General features: G+C 34.0%; 1 protein-coding gene across 4 annotated transcripts in view; it reads right to left on the bottom strand.

The window, feature by feature from the left end:
* Positions 1–25,265, bottom strand: part of snu (ABC-type transporter snustorr) — a 216,476-nt gene that overhangs the window by 134,248 nt on the left and 56,963 nt on the right. For 2 of the 4 annotated variants that reach the window (XM_074173313.1, XM_074173314.1), the window contains exon 1: positions 5,701–5,908. The exons of 1 other annotated variant lie outside the window; for it this stretch is intronic. The gene's annotated coding sequence lies outside the window, so the exon portion shown is untranslated. Of the gene's footprint in view, positions 1–5,700; positions 5,978–25,265 lie in introns of those variants that run through there. One more of the 4 variants, XM_074173312.1, reaches the window with a different exon arrangement.

Below are 25,265 nucleotides of genomic sequence, written 5' to 3'. Positions count from 1 at the left end.
TTTAAATCACTCAGTTATTTGATATTTTACTCATATTTGCCTAATTTAATTTTGGTAAATAGCTGGTTCCCATTAGATTTGTGTTTATTCATCACAAAGCATAAAACCTAGATCGTATCGATTTATGAGACAATGCATTTGTGATTACACATTCATTGGTAGAATGTCAGTCATTATTCCTAGAATACACAAACGAGACCAAGTGGTTTTGAATATTCCAAGATTTGAGTGGTTATGGAAATACCATAAAAGCACAGTTTTCAATATTTGAATCATTCATAATGTTAATGAACGGGATTTTCTGAAACGTATGACTATCATTTTGCTGTATACAATTTTGCTGATAAATTATCGATCATCGCTCATTAGAACAAATGTGATGAACAGATTTGTTTGTTCACATTCGAACCTATGAAGCAAAAATTAATTCATGAAAAGCTTTCAGATCGATGTTTCTGAGAAACCATGACATTTCATTGAGATCAGTTTTGATAACACCAATTGAAGTATAGTAGAAACCGTTTTTATATTGCAAATACCTACTCTGTATCTAGATGATATCAGGACCAGATGATCAACTTTTCACTATGAATAGCCAAATGAAATAACCCTCAAAATGAATTGAAAAATCACTTAAATCTTTGTGCGTCGTGGTGGATATGTTCAAAAAATCTATGCAAAATATGTTTTTTCGTTAACCAGCTGTCGTACCTCTACGAAAGACAACTCTCAGAAGTCGAAATTTGTGCGAGCTGAGCCCTAATGAGGTCTTACCTTTTAACGTGTGATTCCTAACACGAGTTGGGTGATAGCAAGTGAAAACTGCTCGTTCAGCCCTGCGGCTTGAACCACCGACTAACACAACGGTCGTTTGAGTGAGTGACCAAAGCACTCACGTCGAACCGACTGGCTACCGACCGTTGTAACATATTGATTTTGTATTTTGAAGTTACATCCTAGTGTAGATAGTAATGATGAGAGAAATATTTTGGCTTTCTACTTCTCCTTTTCTATAAAAAAATATAAAAGACACATTTTTGGGAAGAGTTTATTATGAAATTAATTGCTTTCTTTCTTCCTTTGGAAGTTTCTCACATTTTTTGTATGAAGATGGTGAGGTAGAAAGCCGAAACCGTTTCTTTCCCAAAACTTATCTCTTCTAAAAATATATCCCTTTCAATTGTATGGAAAATTTCAAATGAAAATAAAACAGACTGTTTCTAACTGGAAAGGTTATTCTTGGTTAGCGAAATGCCCCTCGAGAGTCGGTATTTTTTTGTATGTTTTCATTATATTAGATTCAGTTCATTTCAGTTCATATTTATTTTTATATAGTTACTTCATGTAACTGATATTATACATTAACCTACGTGAAATGTTAGCTTATCGCTGTTTCAACCACCAGACGTGACAGACAATGAGAAGGCATATAGTAATTCGGATAATTGAACAACTCCAAATTTCATAGAGTGACTATTTGATCTACATAGTTATAATGTTTTCTTAGCAATTGAAAGATGATTGTGATGCACTGTTTGGAACCTTTGGTGTAGTAATGAATATTACTGGATTTTTCTCCCAACACTAAACCGTCTTTTTTAACACCTCGACACGAGTTTCGATCACCAAGTGATCATCTTCAAGATGGAGATTGAACTAAAAACGAGTATGGGACACATAGTTTGATCTTCCTCTTGAAGATGATCACTTGGTGATAGTGGATAGTGACGAAGTTTTACAACTTAATGAGTTGTTAAATAATTAACGACTCCAAGATCAATTGTATCACGTGTTCATACACGCCTGTTAAAGCTATTGTATAGCGAAACACGTGTTGCAGTTTTGTAAACTGTCCAGTGAAATTATGTATAACTCGAATACGTTATGGATTTTCATCAAGTATTGGTCAATTCCATCATATATCAAAATACTTATTTTGCTTTATATACAATCGGGAATTTTCAGATTGCATATTTGAAATTTTGACATATTCATTGTGAATATGTAAACACTTTAACAAAGATGGCTAGAGTCGTAATGTAGTGAGGTCCCAAATTGTTGTTGAAATGCTTCTTGAAGTAGTTTACTTGTGTTGGTTGAAGAAAAGTTACGAATATTTTTCGAAAAAGAGGAAAAATTGTAATAACAAACTAGAACATGCTTAGAATATTAGGTGCGATTCCGTGATCCTCAGAAAATCTTCGAAATTGGAAAATCAGCGTTATTTGGAGATGTGTAATAGACACAATACGATGAACACACACACACACACACACACACATATATATATATATATATATATATATATATATATATATATAAAATTATACATTTCTGTAAATAACATAATTCAACAGGACGTATGGTCATTGGTCATGGATCATAAATTCTTATTAAAATACTATAATTGGAAAAATCTTAACCGAAAAAACTACCACAAAAAAGATCAGTTACTGGATTCGAGATTCATGTAATTTATATTAAACTATAAAAAATACCAGAATTAGGTTTTGTAGCTCGATATTCAGAAAGCTGGAGAATTAACAAGATATGAACTTTGTAACATGATTTAGATAGTCATGCATCGTTCATTTTTGTTAGAATACCGAATATGAAGGCCAGAATAACTTCATCATTATACTTAAAAAGAAGATCAGTTGGTGGATAATTCAGGGATGTGTGAAATGTATATTCATTTTTTATAAAAAAAAAAACAAAGACTAAAACGAAATGTAGAATTGGAACCCCTGTAGATCATCTCTTGTTAACACCAACTTGATTGGTGTTACGCACGTCGAGAACAGTGTTACAATTTCAATATGTGAAAGCGTTTTTGTTGAAGTTTCTAAACTTTTCGTTACATCAATGGCATCAATCAAGTTGTTAGAAAGAATAGAAAAAGGTCCCTAAAAACTACATTAACATTTACATTTTTCATTTATTGCGCATACACTTTCCGCATATTTCGTCTTCCAAAAAAATTAATGGATAAAATTTTTCACCATGTTCTACTTTGCAGTCTTCTCACTTTGACAGATGGTGAGACTGCGAGCCAAAATATGTTCAAACTATTAAAGTTTCTAGGTGAACAAACAACAAAGAATCATTTTGGAAAAATAGAATGACTGCGTATTCAATTTATTTGTTAGTGACAAATATAATACATATTCAAATTCGAATAATAATGTAAGTATGAATGTTGGGTAAATTAAAAATGCTGTTTCACTCCCACAGTTTCATCATTTTTGACTATAAATTTACTTCCAGATCGTGCATAATATTTTATAGATTGACTAATTCGAAATCGGAATGAAAAAAGTGGCAATATCAAATACGCAGTGTATCACAACAGACTCTCAACTCACCAATGTCTTGAATGTAATGGATGTAGATGAATTTCAAAATCATGTATCATTAAACCAATAATTAAAAAAAAATAATTGCTTGTTCCCGTCGAGCTTCTCTTACAAACTCTTTGTTATGTATCCACATTTCATTGAATTCCTTGTTTGAGAGAAAAATTTCGCGTTACAAAGCTGAATTCAGAGTTCAGATTTTGAGTTTGAAATATACATTTTGAATTGAAGTAAAAATCGAGATCAAAACTTGTTGGACCTGTCATTGGATTATCTATCTTCGGCAGTCTCGATAAATGTGTGTCCACTTCCGAAGAGAAAAAAAAATGTGAAGAGAGCTTAAAATTTACCTATTTTTTTTTCAATTTCGTCAGCCTAAATCATTGACAGAGAAATTGGAAGAAGTGGAAAATGGGGAAAAATTTCAAAAGAGGGTAAAGAAAAATGTTATAGTCTCATAGACGGATCTTAATCATCCTGAAATTATTGCAAATGCGAAATTTCTAAAAAGTGAAGGATTTAAATCGAGATCAAAACTTGTTAGACCTGTCATTGGAATATCTATCTTCGGCAGTCTCGATAAATGGGTGTCCACTTCCAAAGAGAAAAAAAAATGTGAAGAGACCTTAAATTTTACCTATTTTTATTCAATTTCATCAGGCCAAATTATTGAGAGAGAACTGGGTAGAAGTGGAAAATGGGGAAAAGTTCAAAAGAGGGTAAATAAAAATGTTATAGTCTCATAGACGGATCTTAATCATCCTAAAATTATTGCAAATTCGAAACTTCTAAAAAGTGAAGGATTTAAATTTGGTTCCACCAGTTTATCGGTTGAACAAGCAAAACAATCTGTGGAAAATTGAAGAGGAGCCCAAAACGAGAGCCTAAAATGTTGCAGTCCGATTCGACAAAATGTTTTTCATTCGATTGGGTTCTGCTATCTTGAAGATAGGCTGGCAGAACCCATTTTACCCCCGTAAAATGAACAAAATTTGGAATGGAGTACAAAATTAGCTTGCTTGCAAACCATGCGAACTCGGGTCGGCGGTGTTATCCGCGCAAATCTTGTAGGTATATGAGTATATGTGAAGGAAAGTGGATAAATATTAGTTTTTTTAATTAGTTTTGAATTGAAAAAAGTAAATAATAACAAAATGAAGGGCAATAGCTAAACAAAAAATCATAATTGTTCATTCAGGTTCAATTATACTCAAAACAGCATTTGTATCTGAATTCAAATATACTTTTTGAATATATTTAGTAGGCATTTATACATTTCGTTCAAAGAGTTGAAGAACTTATTACCTAAATAAGGTAAATATCGTCGTCCTTTTTTTTTGACGTGTTAACTTTTACAAATAACTTTGTTTCATTCCTTCGACAAAACTGGATGATTTATTTTTATGAAAAATATAACAGTACCAACTGTGCAAGCAAAACCTACTCAGATTCAGCAAATCGAAGTCCCAAAAAGTTTTTTCAAAGAGTAAATTTTTTCTGTAGAATACTATATAGATTGGTTCTTTCCCAACTGACGACACCGGATTGTAGTTAAGACTACGAGAGCATAATAAAGCGAAATACCTAATATTTTATTTATGGACTATCTATGGATTATTTTTTAATTATTTTCATTTATACATTTGAATCTATACAACATAGGTCTGAAACTTTTTGTTACTCCAACAATGTGATAATTCCATCTCATGCATAGCAATCAATGGTAACCACCAAATATCTAATTTCACCTGCTCCATTCTGATTTATTGTCAATTCCTGAAAATCAGGAAGGTTTGGCTTATAACTGAAAAACGGTATAAAGAATTTTTCGAAATTTATTATGAGTAATTTATGATTGAACCAGTTGAATATATCTTGTAATTCGGTTTCCATTCTCAAACTTCTCATCTAACGTGTGTTTTTATGTGAAATGAGATGAATTTAAATAAGTTGAATTGAAGTGGCCCAAGCACCGCACCTTAGGGTACACCAAACTTTATATTTTTCCGGAACACTCCTCCTATTTTCACATTCTGTTTACGGCCGTGATATTAAAAATTAATGAAGGGAGACAGAAACGGTTTTAAAAAATGTTGCTGTTGAAAGCGATATCCTCATTTTACATGAACTTTAGAAATTAGAACCAAATCATTGTTTGAGCAGATCTTGTTTGAATGAAATACTTTGGGTTCTTCACATTTCGCTACAAAAGTATTGTATTCGAAAAACGACTAGTGATTGTTATAATAATTACTGATCCTTCACGATATTACAATGTACCAGAATCGAATACAACGAAAAAATATTCTTGATTTTTCTACACAAAGGCTCACGCCAAACTCACAGATGTCAAAGACCGGCTGGACAGTAGGAAAATTTTTCGCTATCGACCAGTATTCCTTGAAACCGCGTCAAACAAACAAATTCATCCACTTGTATGCATCACTTGCACTTATTGAAAGTACCTTAGTTTCATGCGACACAGATAAAACAAAGTAAAAACAAACTCCAGTCGACACACGCACTACGGTGGTCAGTGAGAAGGTTAGTCGTCGAACTGACTGTCCAAGTCCACTTAGTGGTAAGACGGCTTCGTCTTCCCCTACTTCGGTGTAAGCACCTTTTCGATCTTGGCTTGCCTCAGCCGAATTTTTAGACACTCTCACATATGACTCTTCAGGTATGGAAAATTCATGGTCGGAATGTTGAGAAATTACAGAGAACGAAGGTTGGATCATTTATTCGGAATTGAAGTTTCATAGTCGTGGAGACAATTTCGGTAATTTCGTAATAATATTAACAAGAGTAATTTGAGTCGACAACAATTTTTAGTAGATTGGTCAGCAAGAAACCAAAAGAAAAGTTATGGTAACTTATATAGGAACAACTATACAGGAAATCAATTTGAAAATTTTCCATTCGAAATAAGCAAATGATAATGTATTGAGAACAAAAAAATTTGTAACTATTTGTTATTCACCCGCTACGAACGCTTCTTCAATTTTTAGTGGAAATGAAGTAAAATAGAATATCATTTTAAACCTTATTTGATTTTTTTCGCAAGGCTTTGCGTAACATTAGTAATTGTACAGCTTTCTCTGTAATTGAAATCGATCAGAAGAGTATCCTCTACAGCCGTTATGCCAGGCAAAGTTATTTCATCTCTGAATCACACAATAGATCTCAACTACTTGCCTACAATATTACCAGATTTAACTTCCATGTACATTTTTATACTACAGAGTAGTACTTTCTTCTGCTTCAGTTCAAGTCCTTTTTCAATTTTTGGACACTCTCACATATGACTTTTCAGGTATGGAAAATTAACGGTCGGAATCTTGAGAAATTCCAGAGAACGAACTGAAGTTTGAAACCAAAATAATGTAGTAAATTTCAGTATTTTCATAACAACATTAACAAAATTCATTTGAATCGACATCATTCATTAGTAAACATTTCAATAGTTTCCAAAAAATGAAAAAAGAAATATAACCCACATAACTATTCATAATCACATAAATAATCTACAATATCACCACATTTAACTTACACGGGCTTTTTATTATATTACGAGTTTCAGGAGTAGTACTGCGCAGTTCTCAAGGCGGACCACACTTTTTTTAACGAATTATACAAATTGATGAAATTGTTGACGTGTGGGATATATTGAAAGAAAATGAGAATTTGTTCAAAAAACTATTTTCATCATCTTGAAGATAAGATGTGCAGACTATGACAAAAAATACATTGGTCAGACTTAGCAAGAAAGCGAGCTATCAAAACTCGTTTCAAAGAACACGCGGCATATATCCGATTTCGGAGACCAGACAAATTTAGTGTCGCTCAACATACCTTGAAGAATGGTCATGAAATAAATGAAAACTGCCGGTAGTTTGTGAGATTGTTACTGGATTTCAAATGCTTTCGAAAATCTAGAAATATACCACATTGTGGCATGAGAGCTATGAACGCTCTGTTGAAATTAGCAAGAGCTTTCATGATAAGATTTTCAACGAATTTCCAACCGAAATCAGTGATTTGAAATGTGTACCGTGTGAGCGGGTAGCCGGTTGGGTTGACGTGGGTGGTTAGCTCCGCTCACTCAATCTACTGCGATGTGAACCGGTGGTTCAAGCCGCGAGGCCAAACATTCGATTTTCACTTGCTATCGTCCATTCCGTGCTAGGAATCGCACAGTAAAAGGTGAGACTTCGTTTATCCTTAGCTCGCACAATTTTCGACTTCCGGAAGTTTACTTTCGTAGAATATATTTTCAACAGATATGAATAGTTACCAGTTTAAAAAATAGCTTACTTCATAACCTTCATTCTACGCCATAGGTTCCCGTTTTACCTTTCCCTGAAGATCGGAATTTCGAAATTTTATATATCCACAGTTGTTATTATACAGTGCATTCCATTTTAAACGAGCCACCCTGAATAACTTTTGGTACAATGATTTGCAGGAAAAATAATAAAACACGTCAACCATAATATACAGGGGGACACATTTTGACATATTCATATTTGATGTTACTTCCCCTATCGAACCCCCAGAGCATGTCACCAATTTTTTTAAATGGATCACCCTGTATTCTTCCGCATTATCAAATGCTTCATGATGAACAGATTTCAACAAAGTAGAATACATTTTTGTCTGAAGCTCATAGTTTGAAAGCTAAAAATTATTTGAGTTGAAAACGAGTCACCCTGAATTACTTCTGTACAATCTGTTACCTAGGTTTCATAGGTGTTTTTGTGGAATATACTTCAAAAAAGTCTTATTTTGCCTAGTTAAGTTTGAATTCGATATTCTCGTCATTTTGTTTTTGTCTCATTCTACAATAACGACTATCTACCAGGTGAAATTACAATTGGTGTTTCTGTTTTTGTTAATTCTTGAGAAGCAATGGTTTATACTGTTCGAGAACGGATTGAAATAGTGAGTTTGTACTACCAGAATCGAAATAGTGCTAGAGCGACACGAATACGTTTCGGAATTATTGAAAACATTTATGAAAACTGGATCTGTTAAGAATAAAAAGCATAATCATTCAGGAGTTGTCAACGATGAAACTATTTGTATCTACTGTAGTTTTAAGGCTCGTTGGACTAATTGATGGAAGCAGTCGTACAAATTTTTTCAGGATCCTTCATAAGTAAAAATTTCATCCATATAAGATTAGACTAGTTCTTGAATTGAACTAAGATGATTTCGATAGACGGATCAACTTGCATCAGAATTTCTTGTATAAAATTTGTTTTTCGGATGAATGTACGTTTAGTTTGAATGGAGAGGTGAATCAGCAAAATTGCCAATATTGGAGTGATACGAATCCTGATTTATACCGTCAAGTTCATACCCAACGAGTTCAAAAACTGAATGTTTGGGCAGGAATTTCAGGTGACCACATCATAGGTCCTTTTTTTATCGATGATAATTTGACTAGTAATAAATATTTGAATATGTTGAAGAATCGAATAATACCGTGCATCAATTGGGCAATTGAGGAAGGATATAAATGTATTCGAAAACGAAATAGTTTTTCAGCAGGATGGTTCAATTCCTCATTATGCAGCTCCAGTGCATTTCAATGCATGAAGCATTGAAGAGAAATAACTGCAAAGATTCTCAACCGTGTGAAGGCGGCAATGGAAGCTGGTTTGTACCATTGTATAGAAGTTGGTGGAAACGTTTTTGAACATTTAGTATAGAAAATTTTTTTCATCATCAGATTTTCATTCAAAAAATAATAAAAAATCTCCATTTCTGATTTATTTAAAGTAAATAGGATTACCTACCAGTCTAAGAGTTGACAACGAAAATTTAAAACGGTGTAGGGAAAATTTTTAAATAATACTAAGCAAAATTTTAACATTTTTGTGTCGAAAACTATGGTCACAAGCCGCCTAGAAAGCTTTATGGTTCTTCACAGTCCGATTAACTGTGCAACGTAACAACATCAATCGTCAACTAAAAACATTGTGACGAGAGAAATATCATGTCGAATCCTACGGAGGCTGAGAAGGGTCACACAAAAATCACCCTTTCTTATTCAGTTTGTACTTCAACCATTCGTAATTGATTCAAAATAGATCTTTTATTGGAATAATACAAAACGTTATATAAGGTCTGTTCAAAAATTAGGGTGAATTCCATCGGCTACTTACATTCGATTAGCGGTTTCAGCTGTTTAGTTTGTTGGTAATAGGCATAATAGCTTGAGGAGTATTATGTGACAAAATTGGACCAGAAACTTTGTATTAAACTTTCTGTTAAAATGAAATTAAATACTCTAAAAAATAATCTAAGAAAAAGTGATGAAAGCTATTCACAGAAGGTTGGGAAGATGCGGATGACCACGCTCGTCCTGGACGTCGAAGCACATCATCAACCGATGAAAATGTTGAGAAAATGGTTATGAAGAATCACTTAATCACTATTAGAGAAGTTGCTGGGAATATCGGTTGGCCCATGCCATGCAATTTTTTTATTAATTTTTGGCAACGAAGTTCGTTCCAAAATTGACTAATTTTGACAAAAAAAACCGCTACATTAGCATCGCTCAGGATCCAGAAGGCGATCCAAATCTGCGCAAAACGGTCATAACTGGTGACGAATTATAGGTATATGGTTAAGACATCCGAAACCAAAATCCAATCGTCCCAATGGAAGAACCCAGGAGAGCCACATTATGGGACAGAATTGACTTGGTGGATTTTTATTATCAGAACAATGGCGATGTGATAAAAAAGTTTCTACAGGCAGGCTCGTAATGGGGAGCGAAGTGGTACAAATTGAGATTTTAGAAGCATGGTCGCTAACACATATGGTATTTTGAAAGTACCATTCGTAAAAAAATTTGTAGCAACTCTAAATAAAACCTCGCACCTCACTGTCCCGTTGGGTGCTTTTTTGTGAAGAGTACAAATCTGAATAAAACAGTACAGATACATCTGAATGAAATATGATATACAACACCTGTTTTCTTGACTAATGCTTGTTTAATTTGCATCATGAAGTGGATAGACACTACTAACGATAATGGAACAACGCTAGTTCTCATTTATGTCGAGGAACACGCACGTAGCAAACTCAAAAAAGGCAATGCTCGATCTTTGGGTGATCATATTGTTGGACCGACACGTTGGAAGGTAAAACCTCAATCCCTAGCTCGACTCCTCAACAACTCTTTCGTGATGAAATCAACTCCAGAATAACTGAAAAGAAACGAATTTATGTTCAAAAAGGGAAGGGCACCTTCACACACACACTTGCGAAATAACAGGAGAGGTACCGTGTGATGTTCTCCTGGATTATCCTATCTCAGACCAGTAGACTTCTTTCACACACTCAAAAACCAAAGCATCAATCCGGTGGAAATTCATGAAATAGATTTATAACCGGTATTGTTTGATAATAATGATAAATGTTGGGTAATATGAAATACCCATTGTATTTCTGTAGGAAGTTTATCGAGAGTTAGTTTAAGTATTCAATGATAGGAAAAAAAATAGGAGAAATAGATAATTCAACTTTTCACCTTCATTTTCATTCCTCGAGAAAATATTCGTGAAAAGGCAAAACCAAAACAAGGTCGTATAGAGATTTTAAAGTCAAAGTTTCGACCCTTTTTTTAGTAAAAAAAGCTAAGGTGGCTACAAAGGGTGAAAAGATTAAATTAATGTGACGCATAGAGTACCTCCCTTGATATAATCTTAAACGTATTTCGCTTCTCTTGGGTACAAAACATATTCACAAAAACAATTGAAGGTAACATGTTCTAGATGCGACACCCAATATACATATTTATGTGGCATCAGTTTTTCAATTATTATTAGTTTCGGAAAGATAAAAGTATAGGTGCACTTTTAGAAAGTGTAATGAAAAAATTATCTTTTCATCATTTGTTTATGGATTCAAATTCAAAATTACGTGTTCAAAATCGAAATTTCGATATTGAAGTGGATAGGTTAAGGCTAAGTTAAGAAGTAGCGTAGGAACAATGGTACAATTTCCAAATATTACCCCATTCCTCATATCCATTTTTTATATCAAATTTGGAAAAAATTCAAACATTTTCATAACATTGCAATTTAATTCTAAAATACTATTACCGATTGATTTGGTTCGTACGGGAATTTCCACACCTTGAATTTCTCTGAGCTCATTGTTCTGGAAGTTCCATTGCTACATAGTGTATTATTAATCGCGGGCATCAACCTGAGCATGTATTACATTTCAATCACGCATAATGGAAAATCCAAATGATTTTCTTAGCAAACTGTAACCAAATTGGAAAAAAATAACCTGATAGTAATACTAATATACATCAGATAAGCGGAAAATGTTCTTCGTGAAAATACGTCCGATATGATAATGACAGGTTAATCCAAACAAAATTGCTTTCGAGAATTGAATTATGATACTTGATCATAGATTTTATCAATGGAAATTATGTTTTCTATTTTTGGTTATCACGATTGACCACATCATCTTCCTCCAGAATGAAGGCTCTGATTTAGTGGCATGTTGATTTTGGGTTTTAACTTTATTTACTTATGATTCAATAATTGACGCGGTAAATAATGGAATGAAAAATAAAATACTGCAATTTCCCTAACGATTTTGGGTAAATAAATCACATGTACAAGTACAAAAAAGTCAAGAGACATAGTGAATTATCATTCCTAATGAATTTTTGGTAAAGGGTTCAAGTAACGCCAAGGTATGAGTGTTGACCTGTGAGAACATATTAAAATGTTTATAGTTGAGCTGAATTGCATTGCATTTCGTATCAAATATAACTCTGTCTATCTTCAACCTTTTCTGGACAACCATATGGGCGTCATCAGAAGATGATCTGAATCATTTGATTCATCTCTTAGTGAAACACATGTCCTTAAAAAGGACACATTTTTGATGAGAGAAAATGGGTTTTCACTGAATTTTACTTAATTTCACTGAATTTCATTCCGGGAGTTCCATTTCTACTTCAACAAGTTTTCATTATTATGGTTTCCCTAAGAGAAATTCGAAAACTGATATTCGTAAATTATATTACTTGATAATGAATTTGGTCCATAAGTTTTGGGAAAATCAAAATAAGATTGTCCAACACGTTCGTTACTTGATGTGTAATTTCTATCCATATTCACTTACTTGTTTCAATTTTATCGGTTAACCAATCTTCAATACTGTTCCATACCTAAAAATAAAAAAAACACATATTATTATTGAATGTTTCATGAAGGAAGACGTTTCACAAGACACATATTCATTATACAATTTTTCAATGACTTTTCATTTCTGAAACTGTTTTGATAAAAAACTTGATTTTCATCTCGACTGTTCATAAATGGTGGTGAAATACATAAAAAAATATTGAGTTTTTGATGAAAAAAGGAGTCTTGTAATTTTTTTTTATTTATTCATTTATTTGGTATATAATGGTATATAAAATGATATAATGCTGTATAAAAAATATTAAAATAGTACAAAAATTCTACTAACAATAAAATATGTTCAAATAATATATATATATATATATATATATATATATATATATATATATATATACCTATATTACCTACATTACCTACCTAGGTAGGTAATGGGTAGGTAGGTGGGTAGGTAATGAAATATTCAACATATCACAATGTAACACAATGTGTACAGAAGACATAAAAGCTCGAGCCAATAAAGCAATTCGATGGTGTGAATCATAAACATCGACATGAGTCGTTGTTATTTAATAGAAAGAGGGTTGGAGACAATATAGATTCCCGGCGTTGATGGTGAAAATATTCGAAAAATATCAGTCGACGGTCACTTGCAGGAAACGTATTTTAGGAATCTGAGAAGCCATGCACAAAAATAATTCTACCAGTCATAGCTTCGAAGCTTGGTCAGTAAACCCTCATGCCACACACGGTCGAAGGCCTTAGAAATATCAAGCGCTGCAGCTCTTGACTCTCCATGTTTCACGATTGCGTTATTCCAAATATGGGTGACATACGATAAAAGGTCGCCTATTAATCTCTGTTTCCGAAAGCCATTTTACTGATCGCTCAAGATGTTGAAGCTTTCCAAATATTTCAGGATATGGTGGTTTGCGGCTTCCTCCATGATTTTTGATATCACTGATAGCAAAGCGACTGGTCTATAATTATTGGGCAGATTTTTCTTGCCCTTTTTTGGGAATAGGCTGATCGCGAGCAATCTACCAACAAGAAGGATAAATCCCTTTCTTGTAAGACAAGTTAAGAATTCTGCAAAATACTGGTTCGAGTTCATTTGCGCACTTTTTAAGTACGATGACGGGAACCTCATTAGGACCAGACGCTTTGTTGATTTTGAGCTGTTTCCAAATTCGCCTGACTAGACGCCGTCGGAAAGTAATTTCAGGCGTTGTAGATTCTAGTGTGGAAATAGAGGTACCTTTCCCAGAAAGTCGACTGTGGAATGGGACGCAAATTGTTCAGCTAGTAGATTTGCTTTTTCTGGAAGTATCAGGTTAATAGTGTCCAATGTTCAAAGATTGTATTGAATTTCGTCAGTTTTGAAGTTGGAAACCTGAAGATTTGGGTTGATAAAAAAATATTGTAATTATTTGTTTGAAATGGTCTGTCACGAAACTTAATGTGACAAATCAAATTCTACGCGGCGAAGGCGCTGGCGACAACTAGTCTTACATATTTCTGTTATAGAATATAATGAGGATACTTCAATATACATCTTCAATTTTGTCGATGAATAAATGTAAGTCAACGGCAATTTCGAGAAAACTCCGAGTTATTTTGGGGATTTGCGAGGAAACAATTAGTCGCCTATTTTGCAAGCTTAAAACAAACTGAAAATTTTAGATGTTTCAGGATAACAGATCTGTCATATCCTGTTCACAACCAGTTGATTAAGTTATTATAATTTTTGATAGGATATTTTACTTCTGAAACTGTAATAGTCAATAAATAACTTGAAAATTCAGTGTGAGGACTGTTTTTAATCAAATTGTCTCGTAGTAATAAGATTTGTACCTTATCGCCGTTGTCTAAGAGAAAACGAAATTAATGATAATCATTAAGAATATATATATATATATATATATATATATATATATATATATATATATATATATATATATATATATATATTGATTTTTAGTTTATTTTCATTTAGATATATTTCAATTTTCTTCAACGATCGATGCAAGTAACGTGTCATCTGCAAATAAATTCAAAAAATCATAACCTTGTATATAATTTACATCATTCAGGTAAATTCAGGCTGGGACCAGCAGTGGTCCCAGGACACTCCCTTGAGGTACGCCTATATTGTTAGTTATTTGTGACCTGTCATTGAGATAATTTTTGAACCAACTTAAGGCTGTTCCATGTATTCCATAATATCTCAGTTTACGAAGTAATATTTGCCTAAATGCTCTCTTGAAATCAAGGAACAATACTACTATAAATTTATCGATATCGATTTCATTCTTCCATTATGAAACTGTTAATCGAAGAGCAGTTTCACACGAGTGGTGTTCTCTAAATCCGGATTGAAATCCTATAAACAGGTTATTTTCAGTAAAGTACCTAGTAATTTGTTCATGTACAACAATTTCCAAAACTTGTTTTGGAAATTGTTTTGGTTGATTTTCTGGTTTTGTCGTGGTCTTTAGTTATAATCTCCAAAAGTTTCAACTGCAACTGCGGCAGTCATCAAAGTAGTAGTATCAACTGAAATTCAGTTTCAGTTGATGAGTCTAGAAGAATACTTCGATCACGCCACTGAAGATGACTGCCGCAGTTGCAGTTGAATCTTTTGGAGATTATAACCAAAGAAGACCACGGCAAAACTCGAAAACCAACAAAAACACTATAAAAAAACACCTCGATGATGTTTTTTCGGGAAAATTCGAATATAAGTTGGTAGTAATTCCACGAAATAAGTTAATAATAGCAATTGACAAAAGATAAAAATTTATCAAAAATTTCAGCAAGAAAATATTTCCTTTCGTTTCCTCTTAGACAACGGCGATAAGGTACAAATCTTATTACTGCGAGACAATTTGATTAAAAACAGTCCTCATACTGAATTTTCAAGTTATTTATTGACTAGTACAGTTTCAGAAGTAAAGTATCCTCTCAAAAAATATAATAACTTACTCAACTGGTTGTGAACAGGATATGACAGATCTGTTATCCTGAAACATCTAAAATTTTCAGTTTGTTTTAAGCTTGCAAAATAAGCGACCAATTGTTTCCTCGCAAATCCCCAAAATAACTCGGAGTTTTCTCGAAATTGCCGTTGACTTACGTTTATTCATCGACAAAATTGAAGATGTATATTGAAGTATCCTCATTATATTCTATAACAGAAATATGTAAGACTAGTTGTCGCCCGCGCCTTCGCCGCGTAGAATTTGGTTTGTCACATTAAGTTTCGTGACAGACCATTTCAAACAAATAATTACAATATTTTTTTATCAACCCAAATCTTCAGGTTTCCAACTTCAAAACTGACGAAATTCAATACAATCTTTGAACATTGGACACTATTAACCTGATACTTCCAGAAAAAGCAAATCTACTAGCTGAACAATTTGCGTCCCATTCCACAGTCGACTTTCTGGAAAAGGTACCTCTATTTCCACCCTAGAATCTACAACGCCGGAAATTACTTTCCGACAGCGTCTAGTCAGGCGAATTTGGAAACAGCTGGTCCTAATGAGGTTCCCGTCATTGTACTTGAAAAGTGCGCAAATGAACTAGAACCATTATTTTGCAGAATTCTTAACTTGTCTTACAAGAAAGGGATTTATCCTTCTTGTTGGTAGATTGCTCGCGATCAGCCTATTCCCAAAAAAGGGCAAGAAAAATCTGCCCAATAATTATAGACCAGTCGCTTTGCTATCAGTGATATCAAAAATCATGGAGGAAGCCGCAAACCACCATATCCTGTAATATTTGGAAAGCTTCAACATCTTGAGCGATCAGTAAAATGGCTTTCGGAAACAGAGATTAATAGGCGACCTTTTACCGTATGTCACCCATATTTGGAATAACGCAATCGTGAAACATGGAGAGTCAAGAGCTGTAGCGCTTGATATTTCTAAGGCCTTCGACCATGTGTGGCATGAGGGTTTACTGACCAAGCTTCGAAGCTATGACTGGTAGGATTATTTTTGTGCATGGCTTCTCAGATTCCTAAAAAACGTTTCCTGCAAGTGACCGTCGACGGATATTTTTCGAATATTTTTACCATCAACGCTGGTGTTCCCCGGGAATCTATATTGTCTCCAACCCTCTTTCTATTAAATAACAACGACTCATTGGAAAAAACCAAGAATCTTATATATTGCTTTTCTGACGACAGCACACTGGTTTCGAATCGGGGTGAAACTAACCAGGTTTAATTCAACGTCACAAAAGATAATTGTATCCGAACCAGATATAATAATGTCAGGTTGGACAATTCCACTTCCTGCTTCCATAAGTTTGTTGGGAGTTAAAATGGACACCAATATGTCTTGGCACAATCATGTCGCTGGAATTACAAAAGGTGCTTCTCAAAACGTGGAACACTGTTTCGAGCTCCGCCCCTTAACATACCCTGAAGCTGCTGGATTCCATCCAGAAAAGAGCCATCCGCCTGATTGGAGTCGCCAACATCACTTGCAACCTTGATAGTCCGGAACATCGAAGAAAAGTTGTAGAATTGTCTATCTTCTATAGATACTTTCACGGGAGGTGTTCAAGTGACTTGGCACAATTGATTCCACCAAGAGCGGTACATATCAGAAATACGCGACGAACTGTGGCTACTCATCGTTTTGAGGTCCAACTCAGTACACTTTGAACTTCACTGTTCAATAACTCTTTCATTTTGCAAATGGATTTTACCTCCAGCGATTCAAATCCAATGTGAATCACTACTTTCGCACAGGCACCGCTCTTAGAGCGCCTTAAGGATTTTTCTGTAGTGCCTGTGAAAAAAACTTTTTCGCAATACTCAGCCCGAGTGACTGCCATAAACCCAGACTACTGCAATCCCGAGAAAAGGGCAAATTCTGAATATTTTGCTTCGCGTTGGAGATACCGAACTAATTTATTTGAAAAAGTTGCCCAGATATCGATTTTGATCCTGCCAACTTATCCCCGCAGAGGAGATTTTTTAAGATACTACTTGTTCTTGTACAAATAACTGTCTGATATAATTTAATGTCCGTTGTGCCATATATTTGACAGATCCTACTCCGTAGGAGAGGCGAATTTTTCTAATTTCAGTTACCCTATCAGAAAAATAAGAACAAAAAAGAAATTTGAATCAATGATAATCAATAGAAACGAAGCCATGCCCACTAGCAATGAAACGAAACCGACGATACTGCCGATTGTAGTATCTGTCATAAGGAAACCCGAGCACTTCGTTCATTGATTTAGTGCATTTTATACTGTCTACCGCAGTAGTAGACGAAATGTCAGGCATATACCACACCATATCTTTGACAGTTATATCCGGCCCTAAAAGTTTACACTCATTGATTAATCCATATTTTCAGATTCATATGTTCCAACAATATGTTATTCAAGTAACACTTTATTGTGAGATTTTCAGTGAACATTTCCAAAACCATAACACGTATTTCACTATACAATAGCTTTCTCAGACCTGGTCATACTCACACTGTACAAACTCGCCTGAGTTGAAATTATATTTTTTTGTAATTTTCATATTCAGGACCGATTTTCAATTAACGGTTCTGAAATGATTAAATTGTCAAAATCAATTAAATAAATGTAATCATAGTGAATATTAGATTTTCCATTCTTATTCCTATATCATAACGAATTTATTATTTTCGTAACTTCCAATTGTGGACCATTCATTGAAAATTTTACTTGAATATGAAATTCGATTTTAGCGTTGAAATTCGATATGTAGGGTCAAAATCGATTTTTTAGCAATTTTTGGATGGGAAAATCTGAGATTTCGAATCAAATTGTATAGAGGAAAGTCTCCTAATATGGGGTAGTTTTTTTCATAACACCGCAATGAAAAAATTGAGGAAGTTTAAAGTATTATTTCCATATTTCATGTTTCGTTGGATATACTATCAAACAGTTAATAAGAAGAAACGTGTTTTTTGAAAAAGCAGATGAAAATATGCAGAATTTATAAAAAAGTGCACTACCCCATATTAGGGGCATATGATATCCTAATATGGGGTACACTATGTTCGCAATATGGGGTACCCAATTTAATATGTAAAATTTCAAAGTAAGTATTATTTGTTTTTTTTTGAGAAATATTCATTTATGGAAATGCAAAAAGTACATCTAATGAAAAGTTTCGTCCCTCATGAACATAACAAAATTCTCATCCAAAAATAACATACAACAAATTATTTAGAAATGCAAAAGTCACAAATATACGGATTTCTTTCACAATTAGCACATTCAACATGAGCCCATTTCAAGCAGCTTTGACACATTACACATTTTTCGCCTCTGACATCTTCGGAGTACGGATTTCCGCAAAAAATACAAAATCATCATCAAAGTGTTCTACCTGCTAGTAATCTGAATCTTGATATTCGGGTTCAGGGGCCAAATGTGAAGAAGAACTCCAGGATACCAATTTGCGTTTGTTTGCTTTTTCTTCAGCAACCGACTATTTCTTTTTCTTTTGGGTATGTTGGGTATCAGCGCTCTGCTGATGTAATTGCACCAATTTGTTTTTTTTCCTTCTCTTCCCACAACTTAAATATGCTTGTGTTGGACTATGATTAGGCCAGTTTCATCACAGTTGAAGATCTTGGCTGGACTTTGATTTATTTTTTCGAAAAGTGGATCATACAAATAAAAAAATGCTGCAACATTTTCTCTGGTAAATGATTTAATGCGCGCATATGATATTCTTTGGGGCGTTGTCAATTACAATTCTTTGTGCCTTGTAATAAATCCAGAAAACCATTTTTTCCCAGCACTTTCTTTTGCTACGCTTAATGGATTTTTTATATTATTAGCCTTGCATAAGCTGTATGCCAATCTGCACACGTCTTTTCGAGTAATTCCAAAAAAAAATTTTCCATTTCTAAGGAGTCATTTGCGAGCATTGACTCTATTTCTTATGGAAAGACTATCCTTCCTAACGAAGAATTCACAATGTCTTCAGGCACTCCCTTCATCTTTACGTACCTTTCTAAGGTCATTTGAGATATACTGTGCGTCTGCGCACTCTTCTTGTAGCACATATCGCCTTGCCGAACAGCTAAAATATCTGAAATCATTTATTTGTTCCTTGTTCCAAACTTCTCATTTTTTAGGCATCTGAAAGAAAACACTTTAGTTTTATACGGAAAAGTACACAGTCCCCTAATATGGGGTACCCCATATTAGGAATTGATAGGTACCTACCTCATATTACGAACAAATTAGATTTTTGAAAGGGGAATGTTTTTGAAAAAACTGTGATGTTTTCTTGAAAAATCAAAACCATTTCCATAAACTACGCCAAATTCTGTATTGAATGATATTATTAAGTTTTTAAAAACTTACCTTTAAGTTTCCTTAAATATTTAAAATGCAACAGTCACCAGAAATTTTTATTCATACACAAAATTACCATAACCTAAATCATCGAAACGCAACACGAGTTTGCTCCAAAACGTGAATGGGTGATTTCTAGGAAGTCGGTGGTTAGTTTTTAATGTTCACAATAGGTGTCGGAACAAGTACTTGCTTAAAATTGAACTACCACATATTAGGCACTACCCCCATATTAGGTGACTTTCCACTACCTCATCAAGTACTAAGCAATCAGAAAAACAATTCAGTAAAAACCAAGGTAATTTTTTTATGATCATTGCGATACAAAAATATTCTGGTCAAAGTTAACGACCGATTTAAACTCCCCTAAAAAAACACAGCACACATCTGATTTCATGAATTAGAAGAGCCTAGTGTTGCTGAACATAGTTTGGAAAATTTTTTATATACAAAGTGTCTAAAGTATTTAGACCGATACATGGTGCCATAAACCTGAAGATACAATATGGGAAACTTCATTTAGATGGAGTGTCTAGTCTCTCATACAGAGACAAGGGTTCCGTTACAAATTAATCCTAATCTTTCCAAAATTCTTGGTTAACAAATTGATATATTTTCAAGAAAATATTAAGAAGTGAAATATATTTGTGAAAAACTGTTTAATCTCACTCATTCTGAGTGAGACTAGACACTCCATCTGAATAAACTCCATCTGAATAACCATTCCGGCGATAAAATTTTGTCAATGAACGTAATTACGAATGAACGAACATTTTTTGTGTACTCGTAGCACTAACATTGATGATATTCCTTTCCATGACGTAAATAGTACAAAAAAGTAATTTTTTGTTGCGACAAAATATTCAGCAAAGTACAATAAATAGTAATTAACTGGTACCTGGCTTTGTTATCGAAAGTTTCAATATCGTATATCCTCAGCTGATGATGCAATAAGGAACATTGGACACATTTTCCGAAAATAAAAATAGCTACTTCGTAATTATACTATCGAACAGATATTTGAATGATAATGGAATAGTCGGTTATAAATATCAACCGATAAAAGTATTATTACAAATCATTATTTCAATACAGAACTGAAGGTGAATGGTATCACAAAATTCGTCAGAATTTAAATTAAAATCTGTTGCGAACACAAAATATAGTCTATATGAAGTCAATCCGAACAGTTAAATAAAAGAGTAATGTACCGGGTCTGATAAACTTACAAGTTAATACCATATGAAACCTCCCACATAAAAATAATAAGTAGACCTTCATGAGAAAATACATGGAAGCAATGCTCCAAAGATGGTCTGACGTTCGGTAACTATTCAGTTTTTATGCCATTCGTATTGACTTTGTATATATACTATACGTAGTACATCAAAAATTTCTGAACCGTCGAAAATGTCCGTTGTATGTAAAGTGATAAGTTTTTTAACGTTAGTTTTACCACGCTGGTGTGATAATTCTTCAATTTCTTCACAAAGGTGTCTTCTAGATTTTCAAAATTAACATCGTTATTAGAATGTTTTTAAATATTTTTTCATTTCGCATTCAAAAATAGAGACATGGTTTACTCATTACTGAATACCAGGTATGTTGCCCAAGTAACACAGCCTTCGCGTTAATATCAACAACTTGGCTTTATGTAAAACCCAAAAATGTTTTTCCTTAGCAGAAGGAGATCTATGAGATCATCAGAGAACTCAAACCACGAAAATCAACGATAAAAGAGGATCCCAAAAGCGGTCCGTCGGCATCGACCGCAACTAGATGACTCCGTGTGTATGTGTTGTTTCCTGCTTTCGGCAAACAAGTGTTGCCAATCTTTACACTTGGCTGCACCGCGCTGATGAGGCCAATAGCCAGAAACACGTGTCCGCGGTTTGCCCACCTTTTTTGGAGTGTTGTGTCCACGAATTGTTTCATTTTTGATATATATATAGATAGATAGATAGATAGATAGATAGAGAGGAGACTTGGAACAAAACCTATAGGACGATAAGAGAAATCATCGAAACTGAGGAAAGAGAGAGCAGGTGACAAGAAACACGGCTAATAAGCTCAACAAAACTTGAGCTCAGTCGGAGCACAAATCGATTACTAAATGTGATAGTTAACTGCCAAAAGTTCGTGATAATAACTTCAAGTGTTTCACACAAACACTGCCCAGGGCATACGTATCGAAGTAACGCGAGAGCGGTTTCCGGTACGTATTGCTGAGCAACGGGGGAGGGGTATTAGTCGGTAGGAATCCGGCACAGATTCTATGAAGATTTCCCCTCCTCCTCAAAAAAACAACAGAAAAAGATAGATAGATAGATTTTTATTGTCTAAAATGTAAAACATTTTGTCGACAAAGGGTGTCATGTTTATAAATACATAAAATGTTCAAAATATATAAAATGTTGACTATATAGTATTTACAAAAATACACAAATGTGCTGTCGTCAGCGAAGCCAATATAGTCGGTTGTATTACAATAGAAAGAGGGTTGGAGACAATATAGATCCCTAGAGAACACCAGCATTGATAGTAAAAGTATTCGAGAGATATCCTCCGACAGCCACTTGCAGGGAACGTTATTTCAGGAAGCTGAAGAGCCATACACAAAATTGATCCGACAAGCTATAGCATCGAAGTTTGGCCAGCAAACCCTCATGCCACACACGGTCAAAGGCCTTAGAAATATCAAGCGCTACCGCTCTTGACTCTCCATGTTTCTCGATTGCGTTATTCCAAATATGGGTAACATACGATAGAAGGTCGCCTGTTGATATTTGTTTCCAAAAGCCGTATTGATGATCGCTCAAGATGTGAAAGCCTTCATAATATTTAGGGATATGGTGGTGTAATAATTATGCTTCAGAAACCTCAGTTAAATGTGAAGAAATATGTATATTGTACTGCTGAATATCGATGGGAAAACTAAAAGAAACCTCACGAATCACCAAAGCATAAACCATAAAAATGAAGGAAGAAAGGTATGTCGGTGGATATGCATGCTTTACCAAGTCCAATCAATTCTTACTTGTGTATTGAAATGATTATTTAAAAAATTGTTATGAAATATATCTATCGAACCGTATCAATTGGCGAATGTTTGAACTCGCTTTCAGGTCAATGTATTCTTACTTACTGGTGCATTTTGATTATAATGGTTTGTAGTAGTAGCACAAGTAGTACCATAAATATATAGTTTATTGTCCATACACATTTCTAACTGATGCAGGTGAATTCTAGACCTGGTTAAAGTAAATAGTTCGATTTTTCAGGTGATTTTATTGATTATTTATAATCACTTCTGTTTTACAGAAAATTGATGACGTTCTGTTCAGAATGTAAAAATAAATCAGACAGAAGAATCGAGAGAAATGAATAATTTTACAAAATTTCGATTTTTTTTTAGCGAATAACGCTTGAAAAGAATCACACATTCCATTCGTTAAAAATTTTACCTACTTTGCAATGTATATGTTATGTATACAATTGAATTTTGAAACAGTTATCCTCAAACAATTGAACTAAAGTGTTGCATACACGTTCAGTTTGGACCACAATACATGGTTAGCTAAGTAACGTCATTCTAAATCCAATATGACGAACCGCCCAAGATTGTGGACTAATTTATTTATGCACTTCTATGATATAGGTATCAAATGAAAAAGTTTTCCGGAAATTATCCGGAAAAGAACATGACGTCACTCTAAATTCAAAATGACAGACCGTCCAAAATAACGGACTAGTTTTTTGTGCACTTCTATGATATCAGTATCAAATAAAAGAGAAGAGAATAGAATACTGAGAATTATATCCAGCGATAACTAAAAAAAATAAATTGACACTAAAACATTTTTCATAACAAGGTTACATCCACATTTCCTATATAACAAGAAAAAAATGAACTGAAAAATAAATCAGACCCATTAATTTAATACATTATACAATTTATGAGATATAAAAGCTTGATGCAACATTTATCTGTGTCGATTACTGTAGATAAACGATAATTGATCTGGACCGAATGAAGTAAAAGTAAAATATAGCTTGGACAATGCATGCCTCTGCCATATATCTGGTAATTATCTACTTTGACATTATTAAATGTAAAATTGGGGTCCTTAGATCAGGAAACGCATCTTGGAAACGTTTCTGGAAACAATATCTCAAATTCATACCTCGAAAATAATCAGTTAAAGTCGACGAACTCAACTAAACATAAATCAATTTCCGATAACTGAAGGAAGTTATGCCAAAACGGACCTCTACTACGCACTTCTGGATAGCAACCGTCATCAGTTGTTGACAGAAAAATATCTCATCACAATTCTGAACACAACTGTTGTTCAGTATCAAAAAACTCATTTCATGACTTTTCAGTTATCAACACCAATATGGATTTCCAAATTACACCATTAGATTGACGACCACCCTCCAAAAAAACTGCAATTTATGTGTTTGCGTACTTATACAGACACAGTTATGACTTATTATATGGATAATGGCTAACACAAGACGTGGCATTCATTCCAAATTGTTTTTAAAGTTAGTTTGGAATGATTTGTTTTCTGCTGATAATCGATTATTGAAAATGATTTATTCAATGAGTCATTGTACTCCTCCAGAACAGTTAGACTCCTTTAAAAAAAATTGAAATTATGGGAAACGGTATTTCTAATGGTTAGATATATAGATAGCAGTATTCAGAAATATAGTTTTATATTCTCGGTAGTATCTGAAAATTGATATAATTTGTTTATATACAAATATCCAATATTTCCACAATAGAATCCACAATATCGGAAAATGCTTTTTGACAACCTTTAGTCAGGCGAATTTTGAAACAGAATAATATCAACAAGGCATCTAGTCCTAATGGAGTGCCCATCATCGTACTCAAAAAGTGCGCAAATGAACTCGCACCAGTATTTTGCAGACTTTTCAACCTGTCTTAGAAGGAAGAGGTTTTTCCTTCGTGTTGAAAGATTGCTCTAGCGTTGAGCATATTCCAAAAAAGGCAAGAAAAGTCTTCCAAATAGATCAATCGCATTGCTATCAGTGACATCAAAAATCATGGAGAAAGCCCTAAACCCTATAAATATTTGAAAGTCTTCAACATCTTGAACGATCACCAATATGACTTTCGTAAACAAAGATCAACAACAAAAACCTTCTATCGTATGTCACCCATATTTGGAATGAAGCAATTGTGAAACATGTAGAGTCAAGAGCTGTTGCGCTTGATATTCCTAAAGCATTTGATCGTGTGTGACATGAGGGTTTGCTGGCCAAACTTCGATTGTATGGCTTGTCGTATCATTTCTGTGTATAGCTCTCCAGCTTCACGTTT

The sequence above is a fragment of the Leptinotarsa decemlineata genome, unplaced genomic scaffold (assembly GCF_025532065.1).
Source record: "Leptinotarsa decemlineata unplaced genomic scaffold, Ldec_3_MD MMD2_tig00000218_RagTag_RagTag, whole genome shotgun sequence".
Classification (NCBI taxonomy): Eukaryota; Metazoa; Arthropoda; class Insecta; order Coleoptera; family Chrysomelidae; genus Leptinotarsa; species Leptinotarsa decemlineata.
The sequence above is the reverse complement of the archived record's forward strand: the minus strand, read 5'-3'. Positions and strand labels throughout refer to the sequence as shown.